This window comes from Cervus elaphus, chromosome 32 (genome assembly GCF_910594005.1).
Source record: "Cervus elaphus chromosome 32, mCerEla1.1, whole genome shotgun sequence".
NCBI classification, from domain to species: domain Eukaryota; kingdom Metazoa; phylum Chordata; class Mammalia; order Artiodactyla; family Cervidae; genus Cervus; species Cervus elaphus.
In genome coordinates, this window is record NC_057846.1 from 15,811,311 (window position 1) to 15,831,258 (window position 19,948).

At 36.5% G+C, this 19,948-nt stretch overlaps 1 protein-coding gene across 6 annotated transcripts in view; it reads right to left on the reverse strand.

Annotated features, from left to right (window-relative positions):
• Positions 1–19,948, reverse strand: part of GPM6A (glycoprotein M6A) — a 238,020-nt gene that overhangs the window by 113,459 nt on the left and 104,613 nt on the right. The gene's annotated exons all lie outside the window — the stretch shown is intronic.

Here is a 19,948-nt window from a genome sequence, read left to right on the forward strand (position 1 = left end):
AAGGAATTTCAAAATAAAAGAATGTTGCCTTCTCTTGCACTAAATGGACATCTCATGCAACCAGGAAGTTATTATGTTTGACCACAACATGGATGGTAGGGGGATTAGCAGGCATCACGGTGCTATAAAAAGAGCCTGCATTTGAATGAGGCCAGCAGGGTTTTAGGCCTAGTTCTATCATTAATTAGCTCCTTAATCCCACACAGTTAATTTCCTCCTGTAGAGTGAGGATGACCTGTAAATCTCGTCCTCTCAAAAATATTATAATGAATAGTGATTTTCAAAAATTTTCTTCAAAAACAGATTTTTTTATCTTGGCCTATTATAAATTATTTATATTTATATCTGATATTTATATTTTCCATTGATTAATCAAAACATCTATACTTGAATTTTTATATAAGCATCCTAATAAAAAAATCAAATTAAAACATACAACCTTCCTTACCTCATATATTGACTGTCAAAACTGAGTTAGAGAAACAGTTTAAATCTGTGCTGTCCATTTCATCTTGTCTTTTAAACTTTATTAGCCAGATCAGAGCAAACTAATTTTTTTTAAAAATCTTGCTAGACAGTCAATTCCTTCTCCTCCTACCGCCCTAAATGTTGTCTGTATTAGATATAAAAGAAAATATATGGCAAACAATATGAACTGTCTTATAAGGCATAATAATTTGCTTTCATTGACTACCTCCAAATTTCTTCTAGGTTAATAACTATGTATTAGCCAAAGGGGTGGAGTTGAAAAATAGATGAGAAAAAAATGATAGTGAGCCATACCATCCGTCTTTGTCCAATGCTCTGCCTCTCTTGTTAATGATTTATCCTTTCACCATCTCTTCAATCCCTAAATTTGGCTATGGTAATACTGGCCAGCAAAGGCAGTGCCAATCTATGCCATCTGTACATGTCATCTGCCATGTGCTTCATGAAATGGCTTAAAAGGGAAAGAGCTAGATAGAAATGATCATTTACAGCAATTATACTTGTTCTAAAGAATAATAAGTATTTTCTCTAAAAAAGGACTGGGGAATACGTGTAAATCTATGGCTGATTCATATCAGTGTATGACAAAACCCACTGAAATGTTGTGAAGTAATTAGCCTCCAACTAATAAAAAATTAAAAAAAAATAAAAATAAAAATAAAAAAAAATAAAAAAGGACTTTGTATTTTAAGGCTATTTCAACCATTTCTTTTTAAAATCCATATAAAATCAAAAATATTTTTGGTAAACATCTAACTGTGTTTTTAAAGATCTAGCTTTTTGTACATATTATAAGCTGATCTTATCCATATCATATAAATGAATACAGAATAGCAGAGCAATTCTTAGAATCCTCTGTCCCTTTTGCCATCCTCTGAGCAGGGCTCTCTTCCCACCAAGTTACCATCTGAGGAGCACAGTTTCTCCATTTCTGAGCATGTTTAATCGACCACTGTGGTTGTCATGCCAACCAACGCAGAGAATTCTGAGCTTACATGGGGTATTTCAATACAGTGACCTAATTACTATCTGTAAACAAATTCACCAGCAAAATAAAGGGACTAACACATTAGTAAGATTTATTTCCTGAATCTGAACTATAGAGATGTTTGCAATAAGACTGTCAACATTTTAAAAAATAATCAGAATGCTATAAGTATCACAACTATGATCCTTTTAATCCTTTGCCTTGGTTATTGTCTTCACGAGTTTCTCTATTAAAAAATGCCTGAAGTCAATATATATTTAGCTTCTCTTTTACGGCAAAAGCAAATGCCTTTTGACATTTAGTTATCCTCAATGTAAAGATACCATATTCGCAAAATAGGAAATCACTGAATAGCAAAATTACCTCAATTGTGTATCATAAAATGAAAATTTATGAAGACATGTGTTATGCTATATAATCTTGTTAGCTATTGTTTAAGGAAGTCTTTAGTTCAAAAGCAAGAACAGTAAATTCGAAGGACTGGACGACTTTGCAAAATGATAAAGTCATTAATTGCAAAAAAAAAAGACATATTATTCCTTCTTGTAGAGGAAAAGAAGACCAGCATAAAGGTCACCCTGGGTTGAAAAAAAAAATTCAGACTAATCCTTTAGATATAAAACATTCAAAATATTTTACTTTCACTTGACAATTTATTATATTTATGATAGTTTGCTTTTGTTATGTGTGTGTTTATGTGTGTGTATCTGTCTGTATCTGTGTCTGAGAGAGAAATAAAAAAGAAGGGAGAAAATAAATTATTAAAATATGAATGTTCCTATTTTCTGGTAAATATTTCTGTATGTTTTGGACAAGAAATCATACTTTAATATAATCATTCTATGTGTAGACTCTATCTAGTACCTAAAAGAATACTGACACTTAGATGAGTTTCTCCTACATAAAACATCAGATGAAAAATGTGCTTATTTTATAAGAAATAAGTAAAGATAAATAAAATGCATCAATAGAAAATATATTCTACTTCGAGTAAAGCAACAATCTAACAATGTTCTTACATTACCTCTGACATTATCAGGTTTAAAGAGCATGTCTAAAATTCATAGAAGCATAGATATGGAATTCTAGCGTATTTCCTTAATACTGAAAATAGGAAATTTAAGGTCATAGAGGTGAAATGGTTTGCCACAGGCCACTCACCCATGCCACCCATTCAGTGGCAGTCAGAGAATTTGGAGGTGACTTTATTAGTCCACATGAATTTGTAAAGTTCTTGGGTGTGCTGTTATAAATGCTCTTATATGTAGAGAAAAACTAATTTATAAAAGACTAACTTTACTTATGTAAGACTGAACTCAGGAACTGACTGCAATCATCTTAATCCAAGTTAGGAGAAGAGCATCAGTTCTCTCTTTCCTGATAGAGATGACACAGAGAATGATGATATTAAGATGCAAGCACTAGTCTCAAACACACAGAAGAAACTTTGAAAATGCTTTTTTTATGATAATATAAACTTGATTCTATTCATTCACAATTTTCATCCATTTAGCTTTTCATCCAATTAACCTTCATCTTATAGTTTTTATTTCTTTATCCCTCTCTGATTTATGTTATCTCAATTTGGGTATCTTTGGAAACCAATTACTTTCTGGACTATTTGGGGTTAGATTGCCTTGGTTTAAGACCCAGCTTCACCACTTCCTAGTTGGATGACCGTGGGAAAATCCCTTAACATCTCTGTGCCTTGGGTTCCTTATCTTTAAAGAGAGAATCATAACATCTAATTGATAGAGTTGACAGGATTGGGTAAATTAAACATAAAGCACTGGAAACAGTGCCTAGCAAATAGTGTGACCCTAATAAATGTTAAATTTTGCTATAATTTATTTTAGATTTACGTATGTAAGTCCCTAATAGGAACTAAAATCAAACATTTATCTTGGTCATAGCCCTTCTTTGGAACTTCTACATTCAAGTATTTTTTTTTAAACACTGCAATTACACACAATAACTTAAATGAGAATTCACTTATTCAATCAGTATTTATTGAATATCAATTGTTATACCACTGTACTCAGAATTTTGAATTCAAAATTAATAATTCGTGGATTTTATTTGAAAGGAAAGTCCAGGAAGTATAACTCACTGAGCTGAGTGACATGATAGAAACTTACTGGACCTTAAAGAAGTTCATGGCTTGTGATGAATGTGGGCGTCTGGCAAAGCTTCCTGAGAAACACTGGTTGAACTGTGATTCAAATGGTGAACGAGATTAGCAGGTGAGAAAGAGCATAAAGCAGGAAATCAGGACAGGCCAGAACACATCACAACAGGGCATGCCATGATGAAAGAGTAAGGATTTCTGTTTGTGAAGGATGAAATCCAAAAACAAGGCTAGTGGGTTGGTTGTCCCAGTGTTATAAAGGGTCTGATATGCCAAAATAAGGATAATGGGCTTATTCTTACAGGGAGTGAAAATAACGCAAGTCTTGAAGACACAGAATTCATGGATATATTTAGTTTGAGAAAAATAATTCTAAGTAAAGCAGATAGAAACTAGAGGAAGAAAAGCATAGTGAAGACAACTGCAACAGCTTAAGGCAAGAACTGACGAAGCCTCAAGACTACAACTGAACAGATACAGATGAGACATCAAAATTAAAAGACATTTCTGAGGAAAAAGCATATGGTGACCAATCTGATGCTGAAGAAAATGTGGAAGAGCTTAGCAGTGACCCTTTGGCTTTTAGGTTTTGACAAACCAGAGTGACGGGAGTCAAGAACAAAGGATGCAGAGTAGATTCAGGAGTAAACGGATTCCTTTCACTCGGGACATGTTGCTTTTGAGGCACAATCTATGGCGTGGCCTCTTACACGGTACCCACAGATCCAGCCCCATAGTATTCACGTCTTTCTGAAATCTCCTTCACTTGAGTAAGGGCTACATTCTTTCATTCACTGATTGGCTACATTTACTGACTTGCTTCTAATGAATAGAATATGGTACACGTGATGGAATGTTGTTTCAAAGATCACGTTATAAAAACACTGTGGCTCTCAGCTTGCATGTTCTCTTCCTGTATCTTTACATCTTTCATTCAGAAGAACCGGAGGCAGGTTCTTCCTGTCAGGAGGCAGACCTATACTGAGAAGGCTGCAGCAAGGTGACGTGTGAGCCACAAAACAAGTGTGCTCTGACAAGTGGAGCCTTCAGATGAGACTGCAGCCATTGGCCAACAGCTGGACTGCAAGCCTCTCAATTCTAAATCCCACGCTGCTTTTCTCATGAGTATACCCTTGATAGTCTCATGTCTACTTTATGTGCGGATATTGTTTTAGTTATAGTCTGTATCCACTTCCACATCAAAATCTCCATAATCTAGTTTGCCTTGTTCAGTGACACTTAGAAGAGTGGTTGGCACCACGTAGTTATTCTAATATAATTATCTATGTATAATCACAAAATCTGCAGATTTGATGTGACTTTTAGCAAGGACAGGGAGGCCGTATAACACAAAGGAAAGAAAAAGTAACATATCCTAAAACATTAATAAAAATCGACTTTGATCACCTACGATTTATCAAGTCATTTAGATGATTTATAAAAGTTATCTCATTAAATAATTTATCAAGTTCCCTGGTGACTCAGATGGTAAAGAATCTGCCTGCAATGTGAGAGACCTGGGTTCGATTCCTGGGTCCAGAAGATCCCCTGGAGAAGGGACTGGCTACCCACTCCAATATTCTTGCCAGGAGAATTCCATGGACAGAGTAACCTGGTGGGGTACAGTCCACGGGATCGCAAAGAGTTGGACATGACTGAGCAACTAACACTTTCACTTTCACAGAGATATTGTATTTTCCTATTTTACAAATGATAAAATTAAGACTCTTGATCAGAAGCTAAGTCACTGGACCAAAAACAAAGCCAGTATATGAACAAGTTAAGATTCAAATCCATGTCTGAGCAACTCAGTTCCACCACCTCCCTTCTGACAGTTGAGAGTTTTTCATTACAAACATGTAAAAACTAGAAATATAAGCCATTTGTCCCATTCTATTGCATAAACAAAGCTATTAGGTCGTGTTTACCAAAAACAGATCATAATTCAGCAGAGCTATTCACATCTGGGAATTCTGGAAGAGGAGAAGCATAATTCCTAGGGGTAGTACTGATAGAAGACACAGTCTTCAAGCCTTCCATCTATGCAAGCTGTTTGCTGGCTTGTTTTTAAGCCAATGAACCTGTAATAAGTTCCCACAGGCATTTCCTTCCCTAGGGCATACTGAACTCACTCTGAAAGCTGTTCTGATCCAAAACAAGAATTTCAAGAATTTCTATAAGCTTCTAAACTATGTTTTGTGTATGTTAAGCCTATGTCTTCATTATTTTATAGTAAAACAATTACCTTAGGTTCTTAAACATTCTGTTCTCTAAAAAATTACCTAAATTTGACTTCATATTCCATAACAATAAGTAAAAATTGCAATTATTTCATTTCTTTAAGATAATTTATGTACATTTAATAAGAAAATGCAAAAAAAACCACACAAATTATAACACATGGTAATAACTGAGATTTCAAGTCACACTTTTTGCTTTTATTTTGTCAGTAAAACATAACTTGTGATCTTAGTTATAACCAATATTTACCAACAGTGATAACCAACTGACCCAACTAAGTTTAGAGCTGGTCTTCATGGGATCTTTCAGGATCACTGACACAAAATTTCATTTATTTTTGTTAATTAGCTAGTGAGAATGACAATAGCATTAATACCAGCAACAGGTCTTGGCAGTCAGGTATGACATAGAATCATTCTCCTAAATGATTGAACTCTCATGCCCACTGAATACAAGACAACTATTTTATTGGTACACACATAGCATTTTCAGTAACTGTAGGTTTCCTATCTCAGTCAATTTTGCCCATCAACCCATGATTATAATTTTCTCCTACAGTTACTGAACAATCCAGATGGAAAATTGTATATCATAGCACATTTCACAAAACTTTTTGAACGCTTGCATAACAAGAATTTATGCATGTGATCACAGATTTCAAAAATATGTTTGATTTTCAAAAGCAAAATGTTTGAATTAGTTACCCAGAAAGTTCTAATTTTTAATGACTGCCATTTCTATGTTTTTACGTAGTTACCCAGAAAGTTATTTAAATGACTGCTATTTCTACATTTTTGTCTCAGACTTCAAATCCATGATATCTTTATTTGGATATATATAAATTATAAATCTCTGTTGGGAAATTCACCACGAGTTTTACCCAGTAGAAATAATATACAAGACGAATGGCTCTCTATGTGTGGTCCCATGACTAGCCCCTACCGCATCGCTTGGAAACTGTTGGAAATACAGATTCTTGGGCCTTGCCCCAGGCTTACTAAATCATAAACTTGAGGTCGAGGGAGGAGGGGCAGCAACCTATGTTTTCACACACCCCAAAATAGGTGAGCATCAAGCAAAATAAGACTGAGAACTACTCTGCTAGACTATGGTCCTGCTACACTTACAAAGACACATAACACATAACGTAATAAAGACACATAGATCCCAAAGGCCCCCAAATAGCACATCCATTGCAAAGTACAGTTAATAATGATTCTTCTCTTACAAGTTATTCATTGCTAATAGCTTCAGGCAAAAATCATCACCTTATCTCTCCCAAAGGCTGCTATGTATCATTTAACAATTTTTAAGGAAACTCAGTTGTTTCAACCCGAGATTATCTTTCAACCAAATGTTCTATGGGAGTGCTCAGTTCAGGACATCAAGGTGAATAAAATTCTGTGTATGACATTTATAATATAGTTACATGGGGGTGGATAAACATTTTCTTTCAGTGCCACTGCATCTAACTAGCAAGACAGAAGCCCTTGGTTCTGGAAAGAAGGGAACTTGAGGAGTGGATTAACAATCAGTTCATTTCCTTGGAAAAGCAGTTTTACCAAGGGAAATATAGAATGCAATTTTCACGCCACTCCGAAAGAGGTATTCAATATTTTTGTCTGGCAAATCCTCAGCTGTATTCCACATAAAAGAAAATGAAGGAAATTGGAAATCATTGCCAGAGGCTACTTATAAGCAGAAAGTTCAAAGATTTCAATGGCCTTATATATAGTCACTACTTTTTCTTTCTCATTTTGCAAAATGGGAAACAACATTATGCTTTCCCAAGCATGCCCTCTAAATAGCTCCATCAGGCTCACTGCCAGCCCCTGAAGACCTTAGGACAGAGTCCACACTTCTCTTTGCTTAGTTCCTACAGACTCCAGCCAGCTCTCTTCTCTTGACTCTTACAGGCCTCAGGTCTCTTCCGAAATATACATCATTTCTTTTTTGGCACAAACATATACCCATTTCTTTAATGTTTGAACCACTGTCATTTCTTGGCAGTAGCACTCAACAATCTCTTCCAAATAATCCGACGCTGAGTTGATGGTCCTTAAACGTTCCCCTGTCACCCTATAAACTACTAGAAATTGCCACAAACCTAAGAATCAGCTGAACACAACTTTGGAACCTCAACTTATAATAAAGACTGATGTTAGCGCAACAAAGTGAAAGTACATACAGTACAGAGATAATATTGACATTTTCATAAATAAAAGTAAAATTTTAAATAATGCAGTGAGTGACAGGGTGGGCAGAGTACCACAGATACCTGTGAAAGGCATCTAAGTGTCACCTTAGAAACAGAACATTTTCAAAAATACACAAGCGACCCTTAGTTGAAAGACATGATGAAATACCCTTTCCATAAGGATAGGATTCAAATATATTTTCAGGCTTAGTTCTTTTTTCACTCAGCTTGTTATGGCATGGCTTTTTAAGTGGGATGGATTTTTTTTATAATAAATTCTAAAGAAATTAAGAAAATTTTGTCTCAAATAATGTAATCCTGAGACCACAAAATTTTAAGCTTTAAAGATTTCTAAGTGGTCAGGAAGTGGTTAAATAATTCCAATAACTGTATAACTTGGGGCTTCCTGGGTGGCGCTAGTGGTAAGAGAATCCACTTGCCAATGCAGGAGACACGACAGACATGGGTTCAATCCCTGGGTGGGGAAGAACCCCTGCAGTAGGATGTGGCAACCCACTCCAGTATTCTTGCTTGGAAAATTCCATGGGCGGAGGGGCTTGGCAGCCTACAGTCCGTGGGGCTGCAAAGAGTTGGACACAACTGAGTGAATGAGCACACAACTGTATAACTTGTGATAAATGATTCAACATTTTCACAGAGACTTAAGAGGAATTTCAAATTTTACAAAATGAAAACATAAATAGCTAAAAAGAATATTAAAAATATAAAATAGAATTTAAATTTATAAAACAAAATTTAGAAACAAATCATACTTGTACCAAAACCTTGGTTAGAGAAGTAAATTGCTTTATTTAATCAATGTATATATGGGCTTCCCTGGTGGCTCCGATCGTAAAAAATCCATCTGCGATGCAGGAGACATGTGTTTGATCTCTGGGTTGGAAAGACTCCCTGGAGAAGGGAATGGCTACCCAATTCCAACATTCTTGCCTGGAGAATTCCATGAACAAAGGAGCATGGAGGGCTACACTCCATGGGGTTGCAAAGAGTCAGACTTGACTAAGTGACTAACATTATCACTTTGAATCAATATATACTAACCTGAGTTCAATTTCATAACATGATTTTTAATATTAATTATACTGAATGCAAAGCACCTAACTTAGGGATGGGACACTCCAACATCTGTGCCAAAACTGGTCCGAAACTATGAGCATCCTGTAGTGAGATCAAAGGCATCCAAGTCTTTTCCATCCATTCTCACTTTTTCTCACAACCACATTTAAAAAATTAACAGATAAAATTCTGTATCTACATAAACTAAAGGGCATTCCATTGTTTTCCAGTGCTGTCCTGCATTACTGGGCACCTGAAGCCTAAACTTTTTAAAAAATTATTATTCAAAATTATTGCTTTCTTATATTTCTAAAGCACAGATAGTAAGACCTCTTCAATGAAAGATTCTGTTTCTTCCACAATAAGCTCTAGTCATGGTAAGTGAGGAGTATTTCCACACAATATTCTGAGTTACATTCGATATTGAAATGGTATACAATTCTTTATTCCTCAAGGACCACATACAGTCCTGTAAACTTATCTTAGATGATATTTAAAAAAAAAAAACCTCTCAAAAAATGGCATTATCAATTTGTGGGAGCTGAGAGTCCATTGATCATGCCACGTGTATGGAAAATGATCTTTGTAGTTTCATTTAATCCAAAGAAAAACACGGCAGATATTCCACCCACTCTCTAGAGGAAAGGACATGCCATTTATTCTGAGGCAGGCAGAGTAAATCACAGATCCGGAAGCAGTATGTTGAACAAGTCCCTAAAGTACCAAGCTCACACAACCTCAAAAGTGAGAAAAGGTTAGCTTTGAGTTACATATGAATAAACCAATCAAGTTTTTTTGCCAATTTTTGCTTAAAAAGGTAAAAATAGCACAACAAATTTAATGAGCTCAGAATGATTTTGGAGAAAAAAATACTTGATAAGCTTACTGCATACTCCATGTAGACATGCAAACCGTAATCATGTCATATCACATATTATTTTTCTATTTTCTATATAGGAATGATGAACACATTAAAAAATTTCATTAAAAGTAGCACACTGATAATACAGACATATTGAAGTGCCATTTTTTAGAACTGTCTAGAGTTAGAAATTCAACATGGCCAACCTAATACATCTATAATATAGTCAAATAAGTCATAAATCACCCAGGAGACACTTAAAGTAATTCTTTTAATACTTAAAGACTGAAGCAAAATGAACATACATCAATAAATAGGAGGAAATGTGCCAATAATCTGATACAAATGGAATGAAGTGGCCAGTGAATCTGATTTTTTTTTTTAGTAGAGCTTATTAGAAGAAAAAAAATACATTCTGTGTTTTTAATCTATTTTAAAAATTGTGCATGGGACAGGGGCTACATAAATAAATAAGGGGCTTGAGAAAGCTAGGATTAAAGAGTATGGGTAAAAGTATACAGAAAGTGACTTACAGGGAAGGGAAAGAGCCCGGAGCAAATGTCATCTGTTCTGGAAATCACAAGTTACTGGGGTTATGACAGTTGACTACAAAAATGACTCAGTTCTCTACAGGCTTAAAGTTTATGGAGAGAATCCAAATATATGGTCTCTGAATTCCAGATCTTAAAGCTTACTTACAACTTTCTATTGTGGATGGTGGAGTAAAAAGGATTGAAAATGTTTTATGTTCAGTTATTGTATGAGTAACATTCAAAAGTCATCTTACTGTAAAAGGATGAGTTCTTTTAATTGATGAAAAATTATAATAAAATTTCTAAAGTATTAAGTGAATCTGGGTTTAATAACATGGGGCTCTACTGAAGACCTTCAGAACGTCTCAAAGTCTGCTTGCTTTAGTGGACAAATAATCTTCAGTGTCATATCTGAGAGTTCCACAGCTCAGACAATGCTCAATCCTATCTTTTTAAACACTGATTCTAGTAGCAAAATACTGAAAGATGTTTTGTCAAAAATATAAACAATTCTTTACTAGCACTGAAAAAGAAATTTCCAGTCTAAAATTCCAAAATTTGTATTTGAATGCTTTTATTATGGGGGGGGGGGATGCTTTTTCTAACTAGACACATTTTTTTTTCTTTGAAATGAAGACTATCTCACTTCATTAAGTTAAAATCCTCCTTATTCTCTGGATATTTATATAAGATTTTCTTCTAGCTCCTTTTAGAGTTTAGTTTGAATGAAATAATCATTGACTATGAGTGTCCATAAAATCAAGGAATCTTTGAAATTATTACTTAACATATAGGTTAGACACTTGATATGAAATGCTAAGAACAGTGCATAGAAAATTAAATATTAGCTATTATATTTACTATTTTTCCACAAAAAGTAAATCACATTAATATAGGCAGTGAGCTACGTTTCAGATGTTCAATCACTAAATTGAAGAGCAAAATTGGCATGGTATAGACTACTACGAATGAAAATGTATATCCACTGATCCAGGAAATGTGGAAAGATGTCTCAAAAATGGAAAAAAATTACTAAGCTTTCAAGGAAAGAGATTTGATCAGATACTATTTCTTTATTTGAATTCTTTACTAGAACTTCTCATCAAATAACAGTGAAAGAATATAAACAATTATAAGGTTTTTGTTCCACATTTTACATTATTAAGAAAAAACAGTTCATTCATCTTTCAAAGGATCTCTCTAATGGAGAAAATAAATTGTTTTTAAAAGAGAAAATATTTACCAAAACACTAAAATTTCTATTATTAATTAGTGGGAAATGATAGCTAGCAAATTTTTTAAATTCTCTCACCTTTACTTGAGAATAAAGAAAAACCACACATGCTCCATAATAGGAGGCAATGTGAGCAACATGTCTTATCTTCCTAAACCCATTCCCAGGGATCGATTCCACAAAAGGGCTCTCTTTTGTAGAGCTAAGTGTACTATTAAGATTATTACTTCTCTGGTGATAGAAATTTAAGTCCAAAAACATTAAGCAACTTAAACAATGTGCTGAAATGTCTTTCTTTTGGGAATTCTGGTTACGCACAGTAGTAATGCTCTGACGTGTTGACATGTCTTAATACTTGAGGAACACACATCATTTAAAATAGCAGGCTTCCTTCCTTTTTTCTCTGATCTCAGACTTGCTCATATTGTAACTTAATTCCCCAGTGAACTATATACTCACACCCTAATAAACAGACTTTCATCTGTGACCAAAGGTAAATTTTCCACTCACAAGCTAAGAGAAACAGCTATCTTCTGTTTTTCTTTCCTTTTATTTTCACAGAGCAAAAAAAGGAAGTTTCTTTCAGATTAAGAAAATCTAAGACAATGGACACCATTTGAGCAGAGAACACATAGGAAAACATGAATTATTTTTATAATGTCAGCTCATCCACAGCTGTGCCACCTGTTAGTATGGATGCCATCCAAAGGGATTCTGAAAATAAGCCAAGCAGTCTGCCTTCGATGGATGAAAAAGAAAACTGCCAAGCATTTTGCATGCTTGTGGTGGTGGGGGGTGGGGGAGGCAGGGAGGATGCTAAGTGTAGAGGACAATGGAGGCCAAAATCGACAAACCGGAGTCATTTCCTGTATCCTAGGAATCCCACATGTACCAATGCCTTTGAGATTCAAGAGTAATTAATTTCTAAGAAACAAATTTTAAGATTTTTTTGATGTGGACATTTAAAAGTCTTTATTGAATATTATAATATTGCTTCTATTGCTTATGTTCTAATTTTTTGGTCACGAGGGACATGGGATCTTAGTTTCCTGACCAGGGGTTGAACCTGCATCCCCTGCATTGGAAGCTGAAATCTTAACTGCTGGACCACCAGGGAAGTTCCCTCTAAGAACCATTTTGAAGTCATCACTCTACCTACATTCTTCATCAGTATACCATACCCATATCTCAGTCCAACAAACTGTTCTCAGTTTCCTTAAATGTTTAAGATCAAGTTTCAGTTCAATGAGTTAATGACATAGCTATATTTAGCACCTTCATTTTAAAGTGAGGTCTTCCCTAGTGGCTCAAATGGTAAAGAATCTGCCTACAATGCAGGAAACTTGGGTTCAACCCCTGGGTAGGGAAGATTACCTGGAGAAGGAATGGGCAACCCACTCCAGGATTCTTGCCTGGAGGATTCCATGGACAGACGAGCCTGGCAGGCTACAGTTCATGGGATTGCAACAAGTTGGACACGACTGAGTGACTAACTTTCCCCCCACCATTTTAAAAGATGAATACACTCATTCTAATGATATGGTTGGACTATAAAGAAAGCTGAGCGCCGAAGAATTGATGCTTTTGAACTGTGGTGTTGGAGAAGACTCTTGAGAGTCCCTTGGACTGCAAGGAGATCCAACCAGTCCATCCTAAAGGAGATCAGTCCTGAATATTCATTGGAAGGACTGATATTGAAGCTGAAACTCCAATACTGTGGGCACCTGATGTGAAGAGTTGACTCACTGGAAAAGACCCTGATGCTGGGAAAGATTGAGGGCAGGAGGAGACAGGGATGATAGAGGATGAGATGGTTGGATGGCATCACCATCAATGGACATGACTCAGTGGACATGAGTTTGGGTAAACTCCGGGAGCTGGTGATGGACAGGGAGGCCTGGCGTGCTGCGGTTCATGAGATGGCAAAGAGTCAGACATGACTAAGTGACTGAACTGAACTGAAATGAATGATATGGTCAAAAACTGACATATATCCTCTGTGCTAACGTGATGGTATTGCTTGTGTTACTGAGCATGGGGGTCTCAAAGACAAGCAGCACCACAGTTAGAAAAAACCTAATTATCAGCAGAATTGGTGCAAATAAAAGATGACAATTCTATTTACATTCTATTCTAAAACATTAAATCTAAACTATAGAAGTCACAATAACCAGGACAATGCAGAAGGTCTGGGAATATTTACTAAATTTTATGAGATATATACATAATTTTGCCCCCTGACAGGCATCTGAGAACCACATTTGGTAACAACACGAAGTTAATTTCTGAACGTGCAGCAGACACTAGTAAAGCATAGCTGTCAAATCATAGGACAGTGTTTTCTTATGTTCTTTATAAAATCTGAATCTCTAAACTTCTTCTAACTTTTGTCCAAAGGTAGAGATGGCATCTGATGATGCTTGTTGAGAATTTTGTCCACTTGGAACTACTGTCTATGCAAGGCAAAACTCCCTTTTTCATGGGTCTACAAGGAGCTGACATCCAAAAAGCAAAAGGAGGCTAATTAATTCCTCCATTTCCATGACTGTTTAAAGCTTTTTGATGCTGTTGTTATTTTCCTAGTTTCAGGTCTATGGATTTCAATGTCAAACCATTGAAGATTCCAATTCTATTAATAAAGCAGGTATTTTTGACTCATGCTGGTTCTTTCTCTTGCAATGGTTCTCAAAATATTTTACTACCAATGTTTATTTGGTAAGGTTTAGGGTGAACTAATTAATCAAATTATAAAAATAAAATGATGAGGGAAAAATTCAGCATCACCCAGGATGTGTTTGATAGTAGCAGAAAGTTGATGGTGAAGTATACAATGAGTGTACATTTGGTTCACTCGCCACTTAGCAGGTTAAACTTGGGAAACAATTCTTAAGATTAAGTCCCCCTATATCAGATCCTAAAAGGATCTAGACATGTTTTATTTAGAGGTCTTTTGATGGCCAACAGAAATTCACTCAGATTACCTGGGGGCTGGGCAGCACAGTCACTACATAGACACATGGAGAGATAAAGAGACTCTGCACACACCAAGAATCATCTCCTGATCTCAGGAGAGGAGTCTCATTGACCCAGCCCCTCTTTCTGGAGTCAAAACTTCTAGGTCATAGGTTGCTGGCTCATCTAGGGACTGGTCGCCCTTGGTGAAGCTGTTTCACATCTGGGCAAAAAAAGCCAGAGCTGGTGATAGAGAACAGCCATGATTGCTGTGCTTGGCTGATTCAGGCAGCATTGGGCGCATCTTAAGTGGAATCACCAAGAAGGGGGTGTGGCAGGCAGGTCACACTGACATCTAATGCAATGCGGGGTGTATTTGAAAGTCAGACCCTGGCCTCCTCTGTCTGACTGTATCAAACCCCAGCTCTTTCTACATGCTACTCTGAGACTTTGGTCCAGTTAATTAACCTATTTGATTTTTAGTTTTCTCAATATTAGTACCAACAAAGGTCATGGTGACGAGTCAATGAGGTAATCTATGTTAAAGTCCCTAGGCCACCGTCTGGCACTGAAATCGCAGGGTAATTTAAGTTGACCAATATCATCTAGTATCACAGAGCTGAAGCCGACTCTCTTCTCATTTATTACAGCGGTGTCTCTTCTCCAGGAAGACGTCTGTCTAAGGAAGGGTTCGGCTCCAAAGTCATCTGGCAAGGCAGAAATAACCCTAGTCAAGAAAAGTTCTGATACAGTAGCTGCAGACAAATACTGTTTGACTCTAGGTAGGAGGTACCTGAAAGTGAAGTGAAATTGAAAGTTGCTCAGTCCTGTCCGGATCTTCGTGACCTCTTGGACTATACACTCCATGGAATTTTCCAGGCCAGAATACTGGAGTGGGCAGCCTTTCCCTTCTCCAGGGGATCTTCCCAACCCAGGGATTGAACCCAGGTCTCCCTCATTGCAGGCAGATTCTTTACCAGCTGAACCATAAGGGAAGCCCAAGAATACTGGAGTGGGTAGCCTATTCCTTCTCCAGGGGATCTTCCTGACCCAGGAATTGAACCCAGGTCTCCTGCATTGCAGGCAAATTCTTTACCAACTGAGATGTGAGGGAAGCCCTAGAACAGTTAAATTCAGAGTGAAAAAGGACACTGGCAGATGCCAGTGGGTAAGGGGTGGGGAAGGGGAATGGTGACTTAGTGTTTAACGAGTACAGAGTTTCAATTTAGGAAAGTAAAAAATCTGGAAGATGGATGATGGTGAGAGTTGCACAATAATAATGTACTTAGTACCACTGCAATGTACAGTTAAATATGGTTAAAACAGTATGTTTTAGATGTTATGTGACTTTTACCACAATTAAAAAAATTGTTTTTAAGTTTTGAAAAGATTTAATCAGCCCATAAATACAGTATATATGCTTTTCTGATGTGTATCCTTTAGTGGTGATATATGTGTATACATGTCCATGTAAACTGTATAATTATCAGATGTGTCAAATATAATTGTACAGTGTTGTTAATTATGAGATAGACATTACAACTAAACTGGAAAAAAAAAAAAGATCGGTGCACTGTTCTTTCACTGAGATACCCCTGCTGGTTTTAGTAAGTTAAGGAGATGCTGATACCATGTGTTAGTGGTGCCGGGCCAAGGATGAATGAGGCCCATTAAGCAGGGGCCATGTGATGGGTGTTGAGATAAGGAAGTCGGGCTGTTCCCACCGAGTTTGATCTTCTGTGTCCTCAAGTGACCCAGTTTTTCAGGGTCACCAAGGATGGATTCTCAGAGGAAGTCAGAGGTGGACTCTGTTCAGCCAGAGAAGTTGATAGGTATTAATATGCTGCTGGTTAATTATGGTAGAAAAACATGGTGGATAACACTGAGGCTGTTACCTTTTGGGCTGATCAAGCATTCCTGGTACACGTAATTTTAAGGCTTGTTTCATATGCTGTTCCTGTTCTAAAAGGAAATCAATCAGGTTTTGGCTGTTTGGAACAGTCCTGCCAATATATGAAGATTCCAACTTGCTTGCTCTTCCTGTTCATTGCTCCTTTCTTTTTATCTCTGTATAACCACTCACTTGTTCTAATCATTGATTCATCAGTTACGATCTCTGTGTGTGCGTGATAAGTCACTTCAGTTGTGTCCGACTCTGCGACCCTATGGATTGTAGCCCTCCAGGCTCTCCTATCCATGGGGTTCTCCAGGCAAGAACACGAGTGGGTGGCCATGCCCTCCTCCAGGGGATCTTCCTGACCCAGGGATCAAACTCTCATCTCTTATGTCTCCTACATTGGCAGATGGGTTCTTTACCACTAGCGCCACCTGGGAAGCCCTGACATTCTCTGTGATCTCTCCTAATTCATAACGTGTTCACTAAGGTTATCGACAAAGCCATGGTTAGTCACTTGGTGGGCTGTAGAAACACACATTCTCACTAATACACTAATGATCAGACACCCTCAAATCATTTACTTTTCTTCCCAGAGGACTGGACAAAATGTTCCAGGCATAGTTAAATATCTACAAGTTATAAATGTATACCTTTTAAGTCTTTGTAAAAAGAAAAACACATGTCTTCATGCACTTTGTTCAACTGTCCATGGTAACTGAAGCCCTTGTTGCTAGATCTGGTGACCATGTATCTTGATTTTTGATGACAGTGATGCTGGGCTTATGATGGCTGCATGTAAGGGCCAAGTTCAAAGGAGACTCTTTTGTTTTCTTTCTTGTTTTTTCCCTCCCTGATACCAGTAGACTATTGCTTTGATTGAACTTGAGATAAGATAACTGATTTCATTTAGAGGGCATGTTTTACAAAAAACATATTTACTTAAAACAGTAGACTCACTCTCAGCACAGTAAGATACTCACCTTTGGGAGGCTGGCAGACACAGATAGAGCAACAGATTAATGACCCACATTTCAGTTTCACATCAAGACAGGGACTCACTGAGCAGAACGGCTGGTGAAGTCACCCCCTTATTACTATTCTCCTCCCGAATTGAACACATAGAGTTAAATTAGTGCAAATGTCACAGGATTGCCTTCAGTGCCTTTTATAAAGTAAGTGGAAAAGGGAGGTCTCATTTCGAAGAAAAATACCTTTCTTACAGAAGATCTTTTTAAGTCCTTAAGTATCAACTCTATTCTTTTTCTCCAAACACATTTATGAAACCACCAACTTCCATTTCACATGGAAGTTGAATTTGGAAGACGACATGACTAAACATTGACATGAATGTAAGTCCTTTAAGTATGTAACAGGAAAGAATAGATTTAAATAGTTAAGAAAGGACAGAAAAGCCTCTTTCAAATCCAAGAGAACTCTCTGATATCTGAATTATTATTTTAAAAAATCCAATTTAAGGGAAACAGGATAATGGTTACTTTAAAGTGTTGCCATCATTTAAGTGGATGGGTCATTAAATCTGTCTACCTGAACTCTTGAAAAATCTCTAATGATTTTTATCTGCTTGTCAAGGAACTCCAACTTAGATTTCATCACATTGCCTCCTGCTCCCACACAAACAGAAAGAACATTTATATTCAAATATAACAGTCTAACAACAAACTTATATAGGAAAGGTGTCATAAGCATAACTGAAAGGAATGGAAGACCAAAAATGAAGAAAATTAAACCTTCTCTTTCTTCAGTAAGAGGAAAAAAAAAAAGCTTAACCACAGATATTTTACTTCTGTATCTCAGTATACTTATAGATCACTATACGACGTTTAATTTTATTGTTTTCCACTACTGTTCCTAAACAAAACAGGCACATCTATGGTGAAAAGAGCCCACTGAGACGGGAGCAGGTGCTCGACCCATCACCACTGCCCCGACCGCAATGAAGGAATGATTTTCAGTGGTGTTACTGGAGGAAAAAACATCACAACTAATTACATCATTTCTCTTGGTTCCTACATCCACCAAGGCATGCTCAAACATGCTCAGACATACTCAACCTGCTACCACAATCATGGATTATCTCAAGGTTTCATTTAATGTAATGAATATCATTTCTCTATTTAAAATGATAAACTTCTATTTCCTTAAATAGAATGACTGGCCAAGAAGCAATCTTCCTGTGTGCTATAACAAGGTATTAACATAAGGCATTTTATTCCTAAAATAAGGTAATCAATTGAGAAGCCTTTTAAGGATGAAAATTACCAGGAAAATTTGCCATTTCATATCACTGATGAACACTTATGCTATTAGCTCACATAGCAAAGGTAAATTTAAAAACATATCATATGATATCTATGTAGATTATTGTGTTTCTGTTACAGAGTATCATTATCAAGTGTGCTAATGTCTAAAATTTGGGTACTGGTTTATTGCCTTTCTCTACTGCTTCTACTGCTTTTATTTATGGAATGTCTCTGGTTATATATATATATGTGAGTACGTGTGTGTGTGTGTAAAAAAACCCAGCAAAGCTGAAAGGTTCAAAATAATAAGAAAAAAAAACCACTGTATTTCCACTCTATTTTATCATGTAAATTAAAATAATGCATTTGTGTACATTCGAAATCAAATTTGATAGCGGAATCTTTTCCATACTGCTCTTAAATATAACCTTTAAGTAGTTTTACCTGTGTTACTGTTTGCATCCTAAGAACACAAAAGTGTTTTCTATAACATTACATAAGCCTTGAAGAGACAGGAGAGAAAACGCTGCCAATCCTGGGGTAAAAGCACAGTTCCCTCCAAAGCTACCCTTGAGACACACACAAATGCTAGAGTGTTGGAATCATTTAAAATTGCTGATATTTGGCCATTTCAACCTTAAAAAAAAAACAATTTCACTTTAACTTAAACAGCCAGATATACCTAACAGGCTTAGAAAATGCATCTGAAGATATCCTTGACAATTATTATGCAGAAGTTGGTGACAATCAACTCCTCAGAAATGAAAACCTTAACATCAGCATACGCTCTGAAAATTTATGAACCTTTGCTCCATCTTTATTAAAACTCAATTGCATCCACGCAAAGAAAAAACGGATTTTTTTTTTTAACAAAGGTGCACCAATGAAAATAAATACCCTCTCTGTCTTTGTTCTATCAGATGTCCATTCAAAGGTCGTGATTACGGTCACATCGCCAGATTTTTAACTACATCTAGCTCCCAATATTACATTTGTGGCTCACACCAGGAATCCCTTGACCCAGCTCGACAAGCGTGAAAACATGAAATAAATGAAGATTAACAAAGACAGGTCTAAGGGACAGCTTGC